The 21,375-nt window shown below is 43.8% G+C and overlaps 1 protein-coding gene across 1 annotated transcript in view; it reads right to left on the bottom strand.

Annotated features, from left to right (window-relative positions):
- POLK (DNA polymerase kappa) overlaps window positions 1-19,993 on the bottom strand; it is a 100,022-nt gene extending 80,029 nt beyond the window's left edge. Inside the window, exon 1 of the mRNA XM_073680036.1 lies at window positions 19,848-19,993. The gene's annotated coding sequence lies outside the window, so the exon portion shown is untranslated. The remainder of the gene's footprint in view (window positions 1-19,847) is intronic.
- Between the last annotated feature and the right edge of the window lie 1,382 nt (window positions 19,994-21,375).

Genomic DNA, 21,375 nt, shown 5'->3' with positions numbered 1-21,375 from the left:
TGATGTAGGGGCAGAGACCCTGATTCCAGCGATGTGTCACTTACTGGGCTGCTTGCTGAAGTTTTGATAAAATCACTTTTCTCTGCTTCAGATCTACCACTTCTCCAAATGTTGAGCTCTGAAACTCCGCCCATACCACTGATTGGCAGCTTTCTATGTACACTGCATAGGCAGAAAGCTGCCAATCGGTGGTGGTGGGTGTGGTTGGACTACATGCAGCAAATGTATTAGTCCTGTAGTGATAATCTCCTGCTGATAAAACAGTAATTTTATCAGAACTACAGCAAGCAGCCCAGTAAATGACACATCGTTGGAATCAGGATCTCTGCCCCTACACCATCCTGCTCTCAGATTAGGTGGCAAACACCTGCAGACAGCGTGAGCGCATACAAATAACATGAATAGTAATGGATGCAGGAATTTCACAAGTATTGCTACCACAGTTTGTGGGTTCCTTGGTCATGTCTCCAGTTACTTTTTTTTGGTATACTGCGATGCCTTTCTGCTTTTTTCTAACGCAATATCAGTCTAACGCTCAAAAATACAACTTACAATCTGCTTTCATTGTGCAATTTTTTTTTCAGATGTGTTTGTATTCTTAGATAGTATAAATCTTGCAACTATTACATATTTGCTTTTATTACTATTACAATTATTAAAAAACAAGGCTGAGCAACTTACTGATGTTCCATTGATTGTCAGTATTGCATCTTTCAATGGCAATAATACATATATTATCCTTTAATCTGATCTCCAGCTACATAATGACAGCAATGCAAGGTAATAACGCTGTAATGATAAGAATCATAGCTCGACCATGACAGGCTAATATAAAGCTTTAATGAATAAGGGCCATGTGAGATATAGAATACTACCACCGCACTGTGGGTACAAGGGGTATTTTATTTAGGGATATTTAGGCCAAAATTGCTGTCGCAGCTATCCGCCAAACTACACAATATGTATTGGGGGGGATGCGGGAGGTTGTGCCAGAACAGCACCTAAATAAAGCGGCATAGACTGCCAAGGGTTTTGCTTAAAAGTAAAAGTAAAATATATATATAAAAAAAAAAAGAGAAATAAAAAAACAAAAATAATAAAAATAAAATCCACAAGTAAGGCTATGTTCACATTTGCCCGCGATGGATACTGACGTAACTCAGTGAAAGCTGCAGAATCTCAATTGGAGAACAGGAAAGTCAACAGGGAAGTCCCAGATTCAGTGCTTGAACCATTAGTCTGCGTTCACACTGTGCAGCCATGATTCGCCGGTTAGGTGGCCAAAATCCAGAGCAGCACTGAGCTGGAATGATCGGCCTAATTGTGAAACCACTCTTTCCCTGCAAAAACTCAGTGATTGTTTATGAAGCAGTTAGAAGACCACAGCAGACTAAAGTTCTGGGGACCTCCGAGAAGAAAATCTCAAAATACCCGATCTGTACTTCTGGCAAATTTAAAAGCAACTTCCATGACTGATTGGCCGAATTCAGGAGGCCGTGGAACACTGTTTATGTACGGACCACAAGGCACAGACTGGCCATAGGTCTCCTGACCCGTGACAGCGTAATAGGAATAGGACTGTTCTCTGTATGAGTTTTCGATAGGATCTGCGCACCCAATTTTGTATATTTGTTCAACTGCTATTGGGTTCTAAGGGGTAACGTTTCTCCTTGTGAAGAGTCACAAGCCAGGCCTGGCATGCCAGAGTGAGGAGACTTATGAGCCATGAAATTAAATCTGCAAATTCAGAGAGGAAGAGGACTAGAACTCTAGCGCCACCTATTGGAAGCAGCGATTCTAAAAGGCTGCTTCCAATAGGTGGCGCTAGAGTTCTAGTCCTCAATTTGCATAATTCTAATGCTACATAATTAAAATATCAAAAAGTTACATTTATTTCAGTTCTTCAATACAAAAAGTGAAACTCATTAAACAGAGTGATCTATTTCAAGTGTTTATTTCTGTTAATGTTGATGATTATGGCTTACAGCCAATGAAAACACAAAAGTCATTATCTCAGTAAATTAGAATACTTTATAACAACAGCTTGAAAAATGTTTTTTAAAATCCGAAATGTATGTTCAGTAAATGCACTCAATACTTGATCAGTTCTCCTTTTGCATCAATTACTGCATCAATGCGGCGTGGCATGGAGGTGATCAGCATGTGGCACTGCTGAGGTGTTATGGAAGCCCAGGTTGCTTTGATAGCAGCCTTCAGCTCGTCTGCATTGTTGGGTCTGGTGTCTCTCATCTTCCTCTTGACAATACCCTACGGATTCTCTATGGGGTTAAGGTCAGGCGAGTTTGCTGGCCAATCAAGCACAGTGATACTGTGGTTTTTAAACCAGGTATTGGTACTTTTGGCAGTGTGGACAGGTGCCAAGTCCTGCTGGAGAATGAAATTTCCATCTCCAAAAAGCTTGTCGGCAGAGGGAAGCATGAAGTGCTCTAAAATTTCCTGGTACACGGCTGTGCTGACTTTGGTCTTGATAAAACACAGTGGACCTACACCAGCAGATGACATGGCTCCCCAAACCATCACTGATGGTGGAAACTTCACACTAGACCCCAAGCAGCTTGGATTGTGGCCTCTCCACTCTTCCTCCAGACTCTGGGACCTTGATTTCCAAATGAAATGCAAAATTTACTTTCATCTGAAAACACTTTGGACCACTGAGCAACAGTCCAGGTCTTTTTCTCCTTGGCCCAAGTAAGACGCTTCTGGCATTGTCTATTGGTCATGAGTGGCTTGACAGAAGGAATGCCACACTTGTAGCCCATGTCCTGGATTCGTCTGTGTGTGGTGGCTCTTGAAGCAATGACTCCAGCAGCAGTCCACTCCTTGTGAATCTCCCCCAAATTTTTGAATGGCCTTTTTTAACAATCCCTTCAAGGCTGCGGTTATCCCGGTTGCTTGTGCACCTTTTTCTACCACATATTTTCCTTACACTCAACTTCTTTAGCAATGACCTTTTGTGGCTTACCCTCCTTGTGGAGTGTGTCAATGACTGCCTTCTGGACATCTGTCAAGTCAGAAGTCTTCCCCATGATTGTGGAGCCTACTGAAACAGACTAAGGGACCTTTTTAAGTGCTTAGGAAGCCTTTGCAGTTGCTTTTTGTTAATTATTCTAATTTACTGAGATAATGACTTTTGTTTTCATTGGCGGTAAGCCATAATCATCAACATTAACATGAAAAAAACACTTGAAATAGATCACTCTGTTTGTAATGACTCTATATAATACAGGATGGGCCATTTATATGGATACACCTAAATTAAATGTCAATGGTTGGTGATATCAACTTCCTCTTTGTGGCACATTAGTATATGGGAGGGGGAAAACTTTTCCAGATGGGTGGTGACCATGGTGGCCATTTTGAAGTCGGCCATTTTGGATCCAACTTTATTTTTTTCAATGGGAAGAGGGTCATGTGACACATCAAACTTATTGAGAATTTCATAAGAAAAACAATGGTGTGCTTGGTTTTAACGTAACTTTATTCTTTCATGAGTTTTTTTACAAGTTTAGGACCACTTATAAAATGTGTTCAAAGTGCTGCCTATTGTGTTGGATTGTCAATGCAACCCTCTTCTCCCACTCTTGACACACTGATAGCAACACCGCAGAAGAAATGCTAGCACAGGCTTCCAGTATCAGATGCTGCACATCTCATATCTTCACAGCATAGACAATTGCCTTCAGATGACCCCAAAGATAAAAGTCTAAGGGGGTCAGATTGGGACACCTTGGTGGCCAATCAACTGGCCCACGACAACCAATCCACTTTCCAGGAAACTGTTCATGTAGGAATCCTAGGACCTGACACCCATAATGTGGTGGTGACCATCTTGTTGGAAAAACTCAGGGAACGTGCCATCTTCAGTGCATAAAGAGGGCAACACATCATCATGTAGCAATTTCAGATATCCAGTGGCATTGAGGTTTCCATTGATGAAGAATGGCCCCACTATCTTTGTACCCCATATACAACACCATACCATCAAGATACAAGATGTGCAGCATCTGAAATAACGGATACTGGAAGCCTGTGCTAGCATTTCTTCTGCGGTGTTGCTATCAGTGTGCCAAGAGTGGGAGAAGAGGGTTGCATTGACAATCCAACACAATGGGCAGCACTTTGAATACATTTTATAAGTGGTCCTAAACTTGTAAAAAACTCATGAAAGAATAAAGTTACGTTAAAACCAAGCACACCATTGTTTTTCTTATGAAATTCTCAATAAGTTTGATGTGTCACATGACCCTTTTCCCATTGAAAAAAATAAAGTTGGATCCAAAATGGCCAACTTCAAAATGGCCGCCATGGTCACCACCCATCTGGAAAAGTTTCCCCCTCCCATATTTCTAATGTAACACAAAGAGGAAGTTGATATCACCAACCATTCCCATTTAATTTAGGTGTATCCATATAAATGGCCCACCCTGTATATGAGTTTCACTTTTTGTATTGAAGAACTGAAATAAATTAAATTAGAATATCATCAAAAAGTTAATGAGATGAACCTGTATTAGAAAAAAAAGAATAGAAAATATTGAGAAGATCGCACCATCTCTAGCTGCAGCGGTTTTGGCCCCAGGTCACAGTGTGAACGCAGCCTTGCCACCATATTTCTAAGGCCTGCAGCAAGGACAGGAAGGGCTGAAGATGGAAATAAATCTATGGCAACTGCGTCTCGTTTTACTAAGTAAAAGCCAGAAAATAGGAGCTTGAAAGACTCCATAATGAATAATTACACTGGAAACTGCTGTTTTTACAAGTGTTTCCCTTTAACATCAAAGTGGATCCGGCTCAGAAGAGCAGATCAGCACTGGAATGTGGCAGGTATCTACAGAAAGGGTCTACGAGTGGTCCAGACACATGGAAAGAAAAACGCATAAAAGGTTATGCCCTGAAAAAAAAAAACAGATGGGAACCAAAGGCGTACTACAAAAATAGGGTTCCCATGTCAGAACACAAAAACAAAGCCATAAAATATGTAGTTGAAGAAGAGCCAACCTGAGCAGGGGATTTACACAAACCTTTCGTGGTAAGTGCTGCCCTACACATTCTAGTAAACAGACACATCCTACGTTTCAATGCCAGGAAAGCAACTGTACTCCTACAGGAGTCGTGCCGAACTCCGACCTTGGAGGCTTTTGTGGAACACAAGATGAAATATTAAAATACAAAAACATGACAAGGTTTATCCTGCAAAATTCAAAGAAGTATGAAAATAACGAAAGTGATATCTCAGGTTAGAAACACACGTAGTTGTATAACAACTCTGGATATAGAGGCCGACATGCCAAAGCTAACAGTCTTGTGTGCCAGAGAAGGGATCTGGGCCGGACATAACATTGAGACATCATGTCCAAATTGTGCTATGCCTGATGAAGGGCTTTCTGGCCTTATTCTAAACATCACGAGATGCTATTACACTGCTTTTGTGTCTGAGCACTCCACATATATCAAGCATAGAGGGGTATTTCCATTTCCAAGATCCTATCCTAACCCAATATGTAGTAGGTATAATATTAGTAGTAGTAGTAGTAGTAGTAGTAGTAGTAGAAGTAAATACCTCCAATTAGAAATGCAGTATAGTTCTTCTGACTCGCTATGTCGCTTACCCCATGTGCAGGGCATTGCAGTAGGTTAGATATCTATCCTTATGACAACTAACAACTAATTAAATGTCACTATATGAGTGGTCGTAACCATGGATACCTAAGCTACTACAACGCCCTGCACATGGGGTAATCAGCATAGCTTATCAGAAGAATTATACTATATTTTATTATTATTACTACAACTACTACACCCACTACATATTGAGATAGAATCTTGGAGATGGGAATACCCCTTTAAGTGGGAACAGGGTATTATATATAAATATACACACACACACACACACACACACACACACACACACTACAGACCATAAGGCATACTGAACCAGCATGGCTACCACAGGATCTTGCAGCGGCATGCTATTCCATCTGGTTTGCGTTTAGTTGGACCATCATTTATTTTTCAACAGGACAATGACCCCAAACACACCTCCAGGCTGTGTAAGGGCTATTTGACCAAGAAGGAGAGTGATGGGGTGCTACGCCAGATGACCTGGCCTCCACAGACACCAGACCTGAACCCAATCGAGATGGTTTGGGGTGAGCTGGACCGCAGAGTGAAGGCAAAAGGGCCAACAAGTGCTAAGCATCTCTGGGAACTCCTTCAAGATTGTTGGAAGACCATTTCCAGTGACTATCTCTTGAAGCTCATCAAGAGAATGCCAAGAGTGTGCAAAGCAGTCATCAAAGCAAAAGGTGTCTACTTTGAAGAACCTAGAATATAAGACATATTTTCAGTTGTTTCACACTTTTTTGTTAAGTATATAATTCCACATGTGTTAATTCATAGTTTCGATGCCTTCCGTGTGAATGTACAATTTTCAAAGTCATGAAAATACAGAAAAATCTTTAAATGAGGTGTGTCCAAACTTTTGGTCTGTACTGATAGATATATATATATATATATATATATATATATATATATATATATATATATATATATACACATACATACATACATACATACACACACACACACACACACACACACACACACACACACACACACACAGCTCAAAAAAATAAGGGGAACACTTAAACAACAGAATATAACTCCAAGTAAATCAAACTTCTGTGAAATCAAACTGTCAACTTAGGAAGCAACACTGATTGACAATCAATTTCACATGCTGTTGTGCAAATGGAATAGACAATAGATGGAAATTATTGGCAATTATCAAGACACCCTCAATAAAGGATTGGTTCTGTAGGTGGGGACCACAGACCACATCTCAGTACCAATGCTTTCTGGCTGATGTTTTGGTCACTTTTGAATGTTGGTTGTGCTTTCACACTTGTGCTAGCATGAGACGGACTCTATAACCCACAGAAGTTGCTCAGGTAGTGCAGCTCATCCACGATGGCACATCAATGCGAGCTGTGGCAAGAAGGTTTGCTGTGTCTGTCAGCGTAGTGGCCAGAGGCTGGAGGCGCTACTAGGAGACAGGCCAGTACACCAGGAGACGTTGAGGGGGCCGTAGGAGGGCAACAACTCAGCAGCAGGACCGCTACCTCTGCCTTTGTGCAAGGAGGAAAAGGAGGAGCACTGCCAGAGCCCTGCAAAATGACCTCCAGCAGGCCACAAATGTGCATGTGTCTGCACAAACCGACTCCATGATGGTGGTATGAGGGCCCGACGTCCACAGATGGGGGTTGTGCTCACAGCCCAACACCGTGCAGGACGCTTGGCATTTGCCACAGAACACCAGGATTGGCAAAGTCGCCACTGGCGCCCTGTGCTCTTCACAGATGAAAGCAGGTTCACACTGAGTCCATGTGACAGACATGACAGAGTCTGGAGATGCCGTGGAGAGTGATCTGCTGCCTGCAACATCCTTCAGCATGACCGGTTTGGCAGTGGGTCAGTAATGGTGTGGGGTGGCATTTCTTTGGAGGGCCACACAGCCCTCCATGTGCGCGCCAGAGGTAGCCTGACTGCCATTAGGTACCGAGAAGAGATTCTGAGACCCCTTGTGAGACCATATGCTGGTGCCATTGGCCCTGGGTTCCTCTTAATGCAGGACAATGCCAGACCTCATATGGCTGGAGTGTGTCAGCAGTTCCTGCAAGATGAAGGCATTGAACCTATGGACTGGCCAACCCGTTCCCAAGACCTGAATCCAATTGAGCACATCTGGGACATCATGTCTCGCTCCATCCACCAACGTCACCACAGACTGTCCAGGAGTTGGCGGATGCTTTAGTCCAGATCTGGGAGGAGATCCCACAGGAGACCATCCGCAACCTCATCAGGAGCATGCCCAGGCGTTCAAGGGAGGTCATACAGGCACGTGGAGGCCACACACAATACTGAGCCTCATTTTGACTTGTTTTAAGGACATTACATCAAAGTTGGATCAGCCTGTAGTGCGTTTTTCCACTTTAATTTTGGGGGTGACTCCAAATCCAGGCTTCCATTGGTTAATAAATTTGATTTCCATTGATGATTTTTGTGTGATTTTGTTGTCAGCACATTCAACTTTGTACAGAACTAAGTATTCAATGAGAATATTTCATTCATTCAGATCTAGGATGTGCTATTTGAGTAGTGTATAATATATATATATATATATATATATATATATATATATATATATATATATATATATATATATATATATATATATATATATATATATATATATATATATATATATTACACACACACAGTGCCTACAAGTAGTATTCAACCCCCTGCAGATTTAGCTGGTTTGATAAGATGCAAATAAGTTAGAGCCTTCAAACTGCAAATGAGAGTAGGTTTTATGAACAGAAGCATAAATCTTACAAACCAAAAAGTTATGTTGCTCAGTTGAATTTTATTAAATTTTAAACATAAAAGTGTGGGTCAATTATTATACAACCCCTATGTTTAATATTTTGTGGAATAACCCTTGATTGCAATTACAGCTAATAATCTTCTTTTATAAGACCTGATCAGGCCGGCACAGGTCTGTGGAGTTATCTTGGCCCACTCCTCCATGCAGATCTTCTCCAAGTTATCTAGGTTCTTTGGGTGTCTCATGTGGACTTTATTCTTGAGCTCCTTCCACAAGTTTTCAATTGGGTTAAGGTCAGGAGACTGACTAGGCCACTCCAACATCTTGACTTTTTCCCTCTTGAACCAGGCCTTGGTTTTCTTGTCTGTGTGCTTTGGGTCGTTGTCTTGTTGGAAGATGAAATTACGACCCATCTTAAGATCCTTGATGGAGGAGCGGAGGTTCTTGGCCAAAATCTCCAGGTAGGCCGTGCTATCCATCTTCCCATGGATGCGGACCAGATGGCCAGGCCCCTTGGCAGAGAAACAGCCCCACAGCATGATGCTGCCACCACCATGCTTGACTGTAGGGATGGTATTCTTGGGGTCGTATGCAGTGCCATCCAGTCTCCAAACGTCACATGTGTGGTTGGCACCAAAGATCTCGATCTTGGTCTCATCAGACCATAGAACCTTGAACCAGTCTGTCTCAGAGTCCTCCAAGTGATCATGAGCAAACTGTAGACGAGCCTTGACATGACGCTTTGAAAGTAAAAGGTACCATACAGGCTCGTCTGGAACGGAGACCATTGCGGTGGAGTACGTTACTTATGGTATTGACTGAAACCAATGTCCCCACTGCCATGAGATCTTCCCGGAGCTCCTTCCTTGTTGTCCTTGGGTTAGCCTTGACTCTTCGGACAAGCCTGGCCTCGGCACGGGAGGACACTTTCAAAGGCTGTCCAGGCCGTGGAAGGCTAACAGTAGTTCCATAAGCCTTCCACTTACGGATGATGCTCCCAACAGTGGAGACAGGTAGGCCCAACTCCTTGGAAAGGGTTTTGTACCCCTTGCCAGCCTTGTGACCCTCCACGATCTTGTCTCTGATGGCCTTGGAATGCTCCTTTGTCTTTCCCATGTTGACCATGTCTGAGTGCTGTTCACAAGTTTGGGGAGGGTCTTAAATAGTCAGAAAAGGCTGGCAAAAGAGATCTTTAATCCACACATGTGAAGCTCATTATTCTTGGTGCCTGAACTACTTCTTAATACTTTAGGGCAGGGGTCTCAAACACGCGGCCCGCGGGCCGCATGCGGCCCCTGAGGCTGCTTTATGCGGCCCGCAGGCACAGACCTCTTGATGATCCCGACCTGGTCCAGGAGGAGCCGCCGACAGCAGCGCTGCATTGCCGCACAGAGACTGTTTCCCAGCACTGCATTTCCAATGCCAGCCGCTGGCCAATCAGAGGCCAGCAGCTGATATCTGCGTGTCGGCGCAGCGAGTATGACGTCATTGCCATATGCAGATGTCAGCTGCTGGCCTCTGATTGGCCGGCGGCTGACATTGAAAATGCTGTGCTGGGAGACAGTCTCTGTGCGGCAATGCAGCGCTGCTGTCGGCGGCTCCTCCTGGACCAGGTCGGGATCGTCAAGGGGTCGGACTCTGTGGTGCCTGCGGGCCACATCTGCAGGAAGGCCGCCGAGGGAACGGAGGACAGGTGAGAATCATCTTTTTTTTTTTCTATTTTATGTGTGTGAAGAACAGCACAGGGGGCACAGAGCCAAAAGAGGGGACCTGGATGGGGCACATAGCCACAAGAGGGGACCTGGATGGGGCACATAGCCTCAAGATGTGGACCTGGATGGGGCACATAGCCACAAGAGGGGACCTGGATGGGGCACATAGCCACAAGATGGGGACCTGGATGGGGCACATAGCCACAGGATGGGGACCTGGATGGGGCACATAGCCACAAGAGGGGACCTGGATGGGGCACATAGCCACAAGAGGGGACCTGGATGGGGCACATAGCCACAAGAGGGGACCTGGATGGGGCACATAGCCACAAGAGGGGACCTGGATGGGGCACATAGCCACAAGAGGGGACCTGGATGGGGCACATAGCCACAAGAGGGGACCTGGATGGGGCACATAGCCACAAGAGGGGACCTGGATGGGGCACATTGCCTCAAGATGTGGACCTGGATGGGGCACATAGCCACAAGAGGGGACCTGGATGGGGCACATAGCCACAAGAGGGGACCTGGATGGGGCACATAGCCACAGGATGGGGACCTGGATGGGGCACATAGCCACAGGATGGGGACCTGGATGGGGCACATAGCCACAAGATGGGGACCTGGATGGGGCACATAGCCACAAGAGGGGACCTGGATGGGGCACATTGCCACAGGATGGGGACCTGGATGGGGCACATAGCCACAGGATGGGGACCTGGATGGGGCACATAGCCACAAGATGGGGACCTGGATGGGGCACATAGCCACAAGAGGGGACCTGGATGGGGCACATTGCCACAGGATGGGGACCTGGATGGGGCACATAGCCACAGGATGGGGACCTGGATGGGGCACATAGCCACAAGATGGGGACCTGGATGGGGCACATAGCCACAAGATGGGGACCTGGATGGGGCACATTGCCACAGGATGGGGACCTGGATGGGGCACATAGCCCCAAGATGGGGACCTGGATGAGGCACATTAGTACAAGATGGGCGCCAGGATGGGGAACGTTGCCACAGGATGGGGACCTGGATGGGGCACATAGCCACAGGATGGGGACCTGGATGGGGCACATTAGTACAAGATGGGGACTTGGATGGGGAACATTACTACAAGATGTTTTCCATTATTACTATATGATGCTAATTGTAAGACAATATTACTGTATGTGGCCAATTGGGGGAAATAAAATTGTAAAAAAAATAAAAAATAAAATAAAGCATGAAAAAATATTGGGCACTAAAAATGCTGTTTTATATGTAAACTAAAGTAAACACAAAAAAGTGCACGTTTATTATCGCCACATCCATAACGACCCAAGCCATAAAAAAATAAACACGGCAAAAATGTTCAAAAGGTGTATACAAAAAAAATGGTATCACTAAAAATGTCACATTGAACAAAGAATGCGGCCCCCCAAATTCAAATTTTTTCCATGTGCGGCCCATATACCCAGCCGAGTTTGAGACCCCTGCTTTAGGGGGACCAAACAGAATTCTTGTGGTTTGAGGGGTTGAATAATAAATGACACTCTGAATTAACTTTTAACGTTTAAAAAAAAAAAAAAAAAAAAAAACTTGCTGAAGTGCATTTCCCACTTCCAGGCTGATCTACAGTACAAATGTCACAATGCCAAGTTAATTCCGCATGTGTCAACCAGCTAAATCTGCAGGGGGTTGAACACTACTAGTAGGCACTGTGTATGTATATTATATATATATTTATTTATTTTATTTATTTTTTATTTTTTTTATTTTTTACAGACCAAAAGTTTGGACACACCTTCTCATTTAAAGATTTTTCTGTATTTTCCTGACTATGAAAATTGTACATTCACACTGAAGGCATCAAAACTATGAATTAACACATGTGGAATTATATACTTAACAAAAAAGTGTGAAACAACTGAAAATATGTCTTATATTCTAGGTTCTTCAAAGTAGCCACCTTTTGCTTTGATGACGGCTTTGCACACTCTTGGCATTCTCTTGATGAGCTTCAAGAGGTAGTCACCGGAAATGGTCTTCCAACAATCTTGAAGGAGTTCCCAGAGATGCTTAGCACTTGTTGGCCCTTTTGACTTCACTCTGTGGTCCAGCTCACCCCAAACCATCTCAGTTGGGTTCAGGTCTGGTGACTGTGGAGGCCAGGTCATCTGGCGTAGCACCCCATCACTCTCCTTCTTGGTCATATAGCCCTTACACAGCCTGGAGGTGTGTCTGGGGTCATTGTCCTGTTGAAAAATAAATTATGGTCCAACTAAACGCAAACCGGATGGAATAGCATGCCACTGCAAGATGCTGTGGTAGCCATGCTGGTTCAGTATGCCTTCAATTTTGAATAAATCCCCAACAGTGTCACCAGCAAAGCACCCCCACACCATCACACCTCCTCCTCCATGCTTCAGGGTGGGAACCAGGCATGTAGAGTCCATCCGTTCACCTTTTCTGCGTCGCACAAAGACACGGTAGTTGGAACCAAAGATCTCAAATTTGGACTCATCAGACCAAAGCACAGATTTCCACTGGTCTAATGTCCATTCCTTGTGTTCTTTAGCCCAAACAAGTCTCTTCTGCTTGTTGCCTGTCCTTAGCAGTGGTTTCCTAGCAGCTATTTTACCATTAAGGCCTGCTGCACAAAGTCTCCTCTTAACAGTTGTTGAAGAGATGTGTCTGCTGCTAGAATTCTGTGTGGCATTGACCTGGTCTCTAATCTGAGCTGCTGTTAACCTGCGATTTCTGAGGCTGGTGACTCGGATAAACTTATCCTCAGAAGCAGAGGTGACTCTTGGTCTTCCTTTCCTCGGGCGGTCCTCATGTGAGCCAGTTTCTTTGTAGCGCTTGATGGTTTTTGCAACTGCACTTGGGAACACTTTCAAAGTTTTCCCAATTTTTCACACTGACTGACCTTAATTTCTTAAAGTAATGATGGCCACTCGTTTTTCTTTACTTAGCTGCTTTATTCTTGCCATAATACAAATTCTAACAGTCTATTCAGTAGGACTATCAGCTGTGTATCCACCAGACTTCTGCACAACACAACTGATGGTCCCAACCCCATTTATAAGCCAAGAAATCCCACTTATTAAACCTGACAGAGCACACCTGTGAAGTGAAAACCATTTCCGGTGACTACCTCTTGAAGCTCATCAAGAGAATGCCAAGAGTGTGCAAAGCAGTCATCAAAGCAAAAAGGTGGCTACTTTGATCGAACCTAGAATATAAGACATATTTTCAGTTGTTTCACACTTTTTTGTTAAGTATATAATTCCACATGTGTTAATTCATAGTTTTGATGCCTTCAGTGTGAATGTACAATTTTCAGAGTCATGAAAATACAGAAAATTCTTTAAATGAGAAGGTGTGTCCAAACGTTTGGTCTGTACTGATATATACACATACACACACAGTGTTCCAAATTATTATGCAAATAATATTTTCTCAGATTTTCCCAAATTACCTATATGAATTGCAGTCATTGTAATTTTCCAGTCAAATAACTATTAGAGTACAACTGAAAGGTTTTTGTACAAACTGCCTATAATAACAGTATATTTTTTAAAAAATAAAAAACTCAAACTGCACTCAAAATGCATGTTCCAAATTATTATGCACAGCAGAGTTTTCAACCTTTTCATTTTAATAAAGAACAAAAAAAAATGGTCATTTTTGAAATTATATGCATTAGCAGGTTATTACAAACTGAAATCTAACAGTTTTCAACTCAAAACTTTATTCTAGGTGATGTTACATTTGCACATAGGACCCCTTGTTCGAAAGGAGCTTCTGAACTCTCTCGTCCATTGAATTTGTCAGGTTTTGGATGGTTTCTGCTTCAATTGTTTTGCATGAGGACAGAATACCCTCCCAGAGCTGTTGCTTAGATGTGAACTGCCTCCCGCCATCATAGACACTCCTTTTGATGATGCTCCAGAGGTTATCAATGGGGTTGAGGTCAGGGGAGCATGGGTGCCACACCATAAGTTTGTCCCCTTTTATGCCCATAGCAGCCAGAGATGCAGATGTGTTATGTGCAGCATGAGACGGGGCATTATGCATGAAAATGATCTTGCTGCGGAATGCACGTTTCTTCTTCTTGAACCATGGAAGGAAGTGCTGTTTGAGAAACTCAACATACATTATGGAGTTCATCTTTACCCCTTCAGGGATCCTAAAAGGGCCGACAATCTCTCTCCCCATGATTCCAGCCAAAAACATTACTCCACCTCCTCCTTGTTAGCGCCGTAGCCGTGTTTGCATGGGGTGTCCATCAACCAGCCATCCTCCACTCCATCCATCTGGACCATAGAGATCATTTCATGCATGATAATGCCCCGTCCCATGCTGCACATAACACATCTGCATCTCTGGCTGCTAGGGGCATAAAAAGGGACAAACTTATGGTGTGGCACCCATGCTCCCCTGACCTCAACCCCATTGAGAACCTCTGGAGCATCATCAAAAGGAGTGTCTATGATGGCGGGAGGCAGTTCACATCTAAGCAACAGCTCTGGGAGGGTATTCTGTCCTCATGCAAAACAATTGAAGCAGAAACCATCCAAAACCTGACAAATTCAATGGACGAGAGAGTTCAGAAGCTCCTTTCGAACAAGGGGTCCTATGTGCAAATGTAACATCACCTAGAATAAAGTTTTGAGTTGAAAACTGTTTGATTTCAGTGTGTAATAACCTGCTAATGCTTATAATTTCAAAAATGACCATTTTTTTGTTCTTTATTAAAATGAAAAGGTTGAAAACTCTGCTGTGCATAATAATTTGGAACATGCATTTTGAGTGTTTTATTTTTTAAAAAAATATACTGTTATCATAGGCAGTTTGTACAAAAACCTTTCAATTGTACTCTAATAGTTATTTGACTGGAAAATTACAATGACTGCAATTCATATAGGTAATTTGGGAAAATCTGAGAAAATATTATTTGCATAATAATTTGGAACAGAGTATATGTATGTATATATCTCAAATAACACATCCTAGATCTGAATGAATGAAATATTCTCATTGAATACTTTGTTCTGTACAAAGTTGAATGTGCTGACAACAAAATCACACAAAAATCATCAATGGAAATCAAATTTATTAACCAATGGACGCCTGGATGTGGAGGCACCCCCAAAATTAAAGTGGAAAAACACACTACAGGCTGATCCAACTTTGATGTAATGTCCTTAAAACAAGTCAAAATGACGCTCATTATTGTGTGTGGCCTCCACGTGCCTGTATGACCTCCCTACAACGCCTGGGCATGCTCCTGATGAGGCTGCGGATGGTCTCCTGTGGGATCTCCTCCCAGACCTGGACTAAAGCATCCGCCAACTCCTGGACAGTATGTGGTGCAACGTGACGTTGGTGGATGGAACGAGACATGATGTCCCAGATGTGCTCAATCGGATTCAGGTCTGGGGAACTGGCGGGCCAGTCCATAGCTTCAATGCCTTCATATTGCAGGAACTGCTGACACACTCCAGCCACATGAGGTCTGGCATTGTCCTGCACTAGGAGGAACCCAGGGCCAACCGCACCAGCATATGGTCTCACAAGGGGTCTGAGGATCTCATCTCGGTACCTAATGGCAGTCAGGCTACCTCTGGCGAGAACATGGAGGGCTGTGCCGTCCTCCAAAGAAATGCCACCCCACACCATTACTGGCCCACTGTCAAACCGGTCATGCTGAAGGATGTTGCAGGCAGCCGATCGCTCTTCATGGAGTCTCCAGACTCTGTCACGTCTGTCACATGTGCTCAGTGTGAACCTGCTTTCATCTGTGAAGAGCACAGGGCGGCAGCGGTGACTTTGCCAATCCTTGTGTTCTGTGGCAAATGCCAAGCGTCCTGCACGGTATTGGACTGTGAGCACAACCCCCATCTGTGGACGTCGGGCCCTCATACCACCCTCATGGAGTCAGTTTCTAACCGTTTGTGCAGACACATGCACATTTGTGGAGGTCATTTTGCAGGGGTCTGGCAGTGCTCCTCCTGTTTCTCCTTGCACAAAGGCGGAGGTAGCGGTCCTGCTGCTGGGTTGTTGCCCTCCTACGGCCCCCTCCACTTCTCCTGGTGTACTGGCCTGTCTCCTGGTTGTGCCTCCAGCCTCTGGACACTACGCTGACAGACACAGCAACCCTTCTTGCCACAGCTCGCATTGATGTGCCATCCTGGATGAGTCATTTTTCTTTTAATTAGCCGGCCTGGCGGCATCGTTGCAGAATTACGTACATGAGAAGTTGTGCCAGGCTGGCGAATGCAAAGCAAAGAGCCGTGTGTGTCACCGGGTAAGAGGCGGTACTCCCTATACAGTGCAGTGGCCACAGACCGCTGTCATGGCCGATGGAATAGGACGAGTGAATCACTTCACACCAACTCTAAGAAATATGTTATGTGGTCACAAAAAGGTCACGTCATTTCAATTGTTATTAAATAAATCAATAGTATATGTAAAAATAAGCAACTTTGTAATACATTTTATCAGAGGAATCTGCTTCTTTCTCTGCCAGAATTATCAAAATTCTCAATTCTGATATAAAATCTGTATTCAGTGAAGACAGACTTTCCCATTACTTAGACAGATGACACGCTGTACTGAGGAGATTCTGTCTAGATAGGAGGGAGGAGCTCTTTCTCTATCTCTTTGGTCTACATAGAATCTCATCAGTACCAACTGTCATCTCCTATCTAAGTAATGGGAAAGTCTGAGACAGGGAAGGTCATGTGACTGCAATAATGCATACTTCCGGCCACATTCCGACTAGACGTGCGCAGCCTCGCTCACTTCACTTGTATTGAGTGAGGCCGCACAGTCTAGTCGGAATGTGTCTGGGAGTATGCATAGAGCATACTTGCGGTCACATGACTGCTTACTCCTGGCGCAAGGACCAGAGAATCCTGAAAGCATGCAATGTGTGTGATGTGAGGATTCACATGTCTGCAGTAAAAAACCCAGACAACCCCTGTAACATTTACTTGTGAAAAACATGGCTGGATTATTTTTTTCTTCTGATGGTTTGTATGTTTCTATTTTCAAATGTCCAGGAAAATCAAAGCAAATATTCTATCATTTATAAAATATGTCAATGATCCTCTTGTTTCTACTTTTAAAACCGGCTGAGCACTGCCGATACGTCCTTTTTAAGTTGAAATCTTGATGGTAAATCTATATTTTTCAGTTAAATGTCTATATTAAGTCTTTACTGGAAAAGGCTCATGAGCGAGTCGTAAATCCATTAATAATAAGAATAACCCAAAACCGTCCATACAGATCAAAGTGTAGCAAGAAAAATCATTGATTTAGCATTAATGGAAGATCACTGGGAATAGTGTAAAAAAAAATTGCATCTTTTTGCAATTTTTTTTTCAATGGTTACAAAAGTCAAACAATGATAAAGCATACCTTCAGTAATCAAACCTGGTAGATGTGATTGGGTACTGCAGCTCAGCTCCTAATGAAGTAGATGGGAGCACAGCTGCAGTACCGAGAACGGCCACTGCACAGGGTATGGCGCTGTGCATCTGTCTGCAGAAGGAGCTGGAATCAGCTGATCAGTGGGGTGGTCAGATGTCAGGCGCCCACAAGTTTGACATTGATAACTTAAGGCTATACCATCAATATCGGAGTGATGGACAACTCCTTCAAAGAAGTTTTTTAACCCTTTACTTTCTCCTGGCTTATGCTAGCCAAGGGATCTTATGGATAGCAATACATAGAATTGCTTGACTATCTCACTGAAACAGGTAACTGCGATCCGCTTGCACATCTTACTAGTTAAAGGGGCTGCCAATACGGATGTCCTATCCAGTATTAGATGGGTGGGGTCTGACCCCAGGCATTTCCCGCCCATCAGCTGTGTGAATGGGCCTCCTCATAGTTTACATTGGGTGGTACTGCACAACGTGTACTATTCTACCAGTGCGCTTAGCATTGCGTCATGTCCCATTCACTTGGATTTTTTCGTATTGTTACACAGAGAGTTGCACAATGAGCAGATCTCACGTCTCCTCCGTCTTCTGTAATTACACCGTTTTATCAAACCACAATCTGGTTTCAATTATGTTGGTGGAACCATCACTCCCAACATTGCCCCTTGCTCGTCCTGATCATAGTATGAGCAGGGGACAAAGATGAGGGCAGCATTCAACACCCGGCGCTTGGGAACAGCACTAACTGAACACTGATTCCCAGGTGCTGGTACGTGTCACACTGATGACACATGGATGTCATCTGTGTGTGTTCAGCTTGGTAAATTTTGCGGACCGTGCATCCGCAAAAAAACGGACATGTCAGTGTGTGGAGCACACGGACACACGGTCCGTGCAAACACACTGACATGTGTGCAGACCCATTCATTTGAGTGGGTCTACGTGTGTCAGTGTCTCCGGTAAGTGTGGAAACTGTCACCATACGTACCAGAAATGCTGACGTGTGAAAGAGCCCTAACTCATACATACATTCCGGTCCCGGCTCAGAAACCGGCGAATCCTGGCAGTGCACAGTGCATGCGCTGGGTGGATTCCTAAGTCTACAGTCACACAGAGTGACTGCAGACTTATCGATTTGGACCAGACAATCGCTTTAAAGGGAGCCTGTCACCTCCAAAATGCAAATAGGACTGCTATACAATCATATTAGGGACTTAGCCCCTAAACAAATTATAATTGTAGAGATTTTACTTCTTTTGTTTTAAATAAAAACTGTTTTATTGGATATGTAATTCAGGGAACCTTGGTGCAACTGTGGTGTGACCAAGGGCTCAGTGCACTGTTCAGCCTCCTCAATTGCTATCCTGCTCCCGTTATAATGATTGACAGTGCTACTGTACCTGGATGAATCCTCAGCCCTGCACACACTGACACTCCAGAGGTGCGAACTAGAGGAGGAGGAACAGTGAGCTGAGGACCCCTCATTTACATTTGTAATAAATTGTTTGTTTTTTTATATAAACACACTAAGTGAAATCTAAACTAAGAGAATAATATTTATAGGGGCTAAGTCCCCCATATTAATGGATTATTTGAGCTCTGGGGGTGACCTACACCCTTTAAAAAGCACAAGACAAAGAGCTCATACAGTTGTCCATAAAACTCGGTCCGATCACGGACTTTTCACAGGTCGCCGGCCTCATATCCACCTATAAGGTTCTGCGTTCTGGTCGGAGACCCGAGGACGGTCCCTGCACAGGGATTGGCATGAGCCCAAACACCCTGCATGATACAAAGCCTCCATGGAAACAATTCACACACTAAAGATTTGTTGCAGAAATTTCTGCAACAAAACATTCATCTCATTCTGAATGAGGTTATATCTGAGCAAGGATTTCTGAAAGCTCCATTTAGGTGAATGGGAACGTTTCTGCGATACAACTGCTGCCACATGTGAACACTGTCCTAGGATGTAATAGTTCTGAGTGCAGTGCAGCCGCGCACTATATAATTAGTAATAATATAATGTATATGGTTGGGAAACTACAAGTCCCAGCAAACCCTGATACCTGCAGCATGCTGGGAGTTGTAGTTTCTGAAAAGTTCCAGCACTTGACATAAGCTGTCATTTATCCCTGACATTACAGGTGTGGAGCAGGGACAAGTCTGGACATCTTTACAGATGGAGGCAACAATGCATTGAATGTACAGAGCCCAGGCAGTCATGTAAGGACCCTCCGTGCCAGCTGTACAGGATAGCGCCCCCACTCGTCAGATCACTTACCAGGATATGGGAGGTATAAGTTGCAGCTCCACTTTTATTTTTCCCTCCATTCACACACCGCTCGCAGCTTCCTCCTATACACAACACAGTGCCACTTCTCTTCCTGGAAGATTACAACCCCTCCCACACAGGAAGCCGTGGCCGCCATCTTTGAAGAGGGAAGCTGACCTGACAAGGGCACGTGATTAGCTGATAGGGGGTGATGACTGCAGTGAAGTCCTGGGGGGATAGCGAGCACAGTAGGCCGGGTAGATGAGGCTGCAGCTGTAATATAGTGTTGGCATTCTGACCTGTTGCTCTATCAAACTGTTCTTGATCAGTGTATCAGGGAATTGCTTAAATGGCAGTTACTCAGATGAAACTATAATGTGATATCAATACAAGATGTCTGATGGGGACCAGGCAAACTCAGTGGGCACTTGTATTTTGTCACTTTCCATTAAAGGGAACCCGTCACGTTATAATGGTATCTGCTCTATAGTGCAGGGTGTTAAGCGAGCTGGAGGGGCTGATCAGACAGATAAACATTTTTGTAATATTAGCAAAATTTATACTTTATTCAATGTAATCCCCAGTGTTTGTATACATAGGAGTCCAGGGGGCGGTCCTATTCAGATGACTGTGCATGAAGAGATAGCTGTCAATCACTAGTAGGACCGCCCCCTGGACTCATTTATACAAACACCAATGATTTCAGTGAATAAAATACAAGTTAGGGAAGAGTCAGACGGTCATATAACTCGGACAAGGATCTTAACGCAATGCCGAAACTGTATGTCAGCTCTCCCGACCGAGCTGCATAGAGAGCCGGCCCGCGTCCAGTCAAGGCATTGCGTTGCGATCCTCGTCCGACTTACGCGGCCGTCTGACTCTTCCCATATACTGAATCTTTCCCAACAATCCTGTCATTCTGCTCAGCATCTTCGCTATACCGTACTGTCCTCAGATCGGCCTGCATGTACAACGTGACAGGATCTGCGGGTTAATACACTGTGTTCCAAATTATTATGCAAATAATATTTTCTCAGATTTTCCCAAATTACCTATATGAATTGCAGTCATTGTAATTTTCCAGTCAAATAACTATTAGAGTACAACTGAAAGGTTTTTGTACAAACTGCCTATGATAACAGTATATTTTTTAAAAAATAAAACACTCAAAATGCACTCAAAATGCATGTTCCAAATTATTATGCACAGCAGAGTTTTCAACCTTTTCATTTTAATAAAGAACAAAAAAATGGTCATTTTTGAAATTATAAGCATTAGCAGGTTATTACACACTGAAATCAAACAGTTTTCAACTCAAAACTTTATTCTAGGTGATGTTACATTTGCACATAGGACCCCTTGTTCGAAAGGAGCTTCTGAACTCTCTCGTCCATTGAATTTGTCAGGTTTTGGATGGTTTCTGCTTCAATTGTTTTGCATGAGGACAGAATACCCTCCCAGAGCTGTTGCTTAGATGTGAACTGCCTCCCGCCATCATAGACACTCCTTTTGATGAAGCTCCAGAGGTTCTCAATGG

This window comes from Phyllobates terribilis, unplaced genomic scaffold (genome assembly GCF_046119375.1).
Source record: "Phyllobates terribilis strain yellow unplaced genomic scaffold, ASM4611937v1 Scaffold_1__5_contigs__length_1240528914, whole genome shotgun sequence".
Taxonomy (NCBI): Eukaryota; Metazoa; Chordata; class Amphibia; order Anura; family Dendrobatidae; genus Phyllobates; species Phyllobates terribilis.
The sequence above is the reverse complement of the archived record's forward strand: the minus strand, read 5'-3'. Positions and strand labels throughout refer to the sequence as shown.